The sequence below is a fragment of the Arvicola amphibius genome, chromosome 13 (assembly GCF_903992535.2).
Source record: "Arvicola amphibius chromosome 13, mArvAmp1.2, whole genome shotgun sequence".
Taxonomy (NCBI): Eukaryota; Metazoa; Chordata; class Mammalia; order Rodentia; family Cricetidae; genus Arvicola; species Arvicola amphibius.
The window spans coordinates 9,733,009-9,735,648 of NC_052059.1; positions in this window are offsets into that span (position 1 = coordinate 9,733,009).

Sequence of the window (2,640 nt, forward strand, 5' to 3'; positions counted from 1 at the left end):
AGATAAGTAAAAGTTATTTGGAGCAGTGATCAACTTCCTAAATGACTAAGATTTTCAAAAATTAGAAAGAGCTTGTTAAATTCTCTACTGTGAGCTTTGCCTGTGAGTCGTACCCAGTTTACAAGCCATGCTCTATTCTCTAGATCAGCCTAGATGTCAGGAATGATCTATGTAGTAATCTGTAGAGCAGGAGAGGAAACATTGATGAGCTGGCAGGTGTTGGATATGTGCTATCTTTTTAAAGATACTGCAGCGCATGTGATTAAATTCCTATTTCTGCTTTCACAGGCTCCATGACTGTAAGCACAGGGATGGGAAGTAAAATTGCTTTAATGAGGCCCTGAAATCTGTGTACCCTGAGGGTGTTGATACAGAGATGGAGCAAGATTATTTTAGAGAATTCTGAGCCAGCCTATGATCAGCTCTACTGTCATTTTGAAGCTTGCTGATGTGATATATAAATAGGAGTATAGTGTGTATTAGCTGTCTTGTTTTAATTGACAATCATGGGTATATTATTTAGTATAAGGGCTATCTGTAAATAGTTCAAGTTGTTGTCAGCATACAAAGCAACTCCAGGGTATTATGACATGATGCCCTTGCCTGATGCTTTCATTCTCTGGTCTTTTTTAACACAAATCCCATCTCTTCTAGGTCGCAAACTGTGCAGCAAGTTATCAACAGTGAATAGTTTTTAGTGTGCTGTTATCTAAGTTATTGAAAACTTCACTCTCAAATCTACATAACGCTTCTTTTGCTAAAACTTTTTCATAAATTATATTTATAGGACTGGGATTTTACCACTGGTTCTTGTTTCCATGATTCAAACCTTTACCATCTCTGCCAGTGAGAGACATATTCTAAGGTCCATGTCCTATGCTCTATTGGAAAGTAACACACAGCTCATAGGTGTAGGAATTCCTACCACCAGTAGCCTTTAAGTTACCTGCCCAAGTGGGCGTGGCGTCTTATACTATATGTGCTTGGAAAGCGGTACCTGACCTTTTCTTACCCCCGCTACGGGATTGGGTTGCTGTTCCCCGTTCCAGCAGAGGACTGTGATCTGTGAGTCTACCCCTAAATAAATAACCTTTTATTATACTCAATTCTGAGCTAGTGTGGGATTTCTTTTTTTTAGCGTCCTTCTTCACATAGGAATAAATTCCTATGATTATTCAACATTTATTCAACATGTATGACAATAATCATTTAAGTTTTAGCACACATTATAATCCAAACCCAAGATTTTAGTAAAATCTGCTCAGAAAATTATAATTAACAAGCAATGTGGTTATTATGGTACAGTTCTAGTTTGTAATAACTTTCTGCTTTCATGAACTATTTGCATAAGTAGTAGTACTCATTCATTCATTCTAGTTCATTTTCTTGATAATTCAAGTTCATTCCTCTATAGTGACCAATTGCTTATTTGGTTTTATAAATTTATTTTTAAATTATGCATTAAAGACAAGAATTATAAATAGTACTTATTTGATATGGGTATTATGATAAAGTTAGAGCAGAGAGTGCTGGCACATGCCTGCAATCTCAGCAACAGTGAGGGTGAAGTGGGGATGTGGCTAAATATGAATGAACAGTATGAGCTTAATACTGAGTTCCAGGACAGCCTGTTCTCAGTTGTGAGACTGTGTAGTAGTTCTCAAAAAATCTTAAAATAAACAGTGTTGGGAGCAGTGAGACCCCAGATCCTGAATTTCTTGTAATCCCCTGATCTGAGTGCCTACAGCTGCTCTGAGCACGAGACCTTCAGGAGTTCCTGATGGCAGGAGAGTGGTTTCTGGTGGGTTTGGCTGAGGCGTGGCTATCTCTATATAATCTGCCCCTGAACACAATAAAGGGGGCATTCTTGGGAAATTCAAGGATGACCCATGTTGCTGTCTCTCTGTGTGAGTCTTTGTGTATTTTAACCTCCAGCCCCTTGCCCAAATCTCGCTAACTGGGTAAAAGTGCACCGAATGCAGACACGGGGGCGCGGTGCATGGCAAAACAGAATATATTTTCTGGGCCATTGAGCTATAATTCTTATCCTTCTTCTACCCCTATTATTCTTAGGTTTGGTCTTTTCACGGTGTCCCAGATTTCCTGGATGTTTTGTGTTAAGAATTTGTTGGATTTGTTTTGTTCTTTAATCAGTGAGTTTATTTTCCTCTATAGTATCTTCAGAGTCTGAGATTCTTTCTTCTATCTCTTGGATTCTGTTGGTAATACTTGTCTCAGTAGTTTCTGTTCATTTACCCAGAATTTCCATTTCAAGCTTTCCCTCGGATTGTGTTTTCTTCATTACCTCATTTCATTTTTCAAGTCTTGAACTGTTTCCCTTACCTGTTTGATTGCTTTTTCTTGTTTTTCTTGGGTATCTTTGAGAGATTAATTTCGTCTACCTTTTTGTTTGTCATCTCCATTTCTTTATGGCAGTTTTTTTACCTCCTGTTTAAGGTCCTCTATTATTTTCATAAAGTACTGTTTATAGTCGATTTCTTCTATTTCTTCTGGAGTAGAGTGTTCAGTTCTTGTTTTTTCCGGATCCCTGGATTCTGATGATTCATGTTGATGAATTCATGATGATGAACATGGATTCATGTTGCCTTTCTGGTTGTTGGAGGAATTCTTGCATTGGCA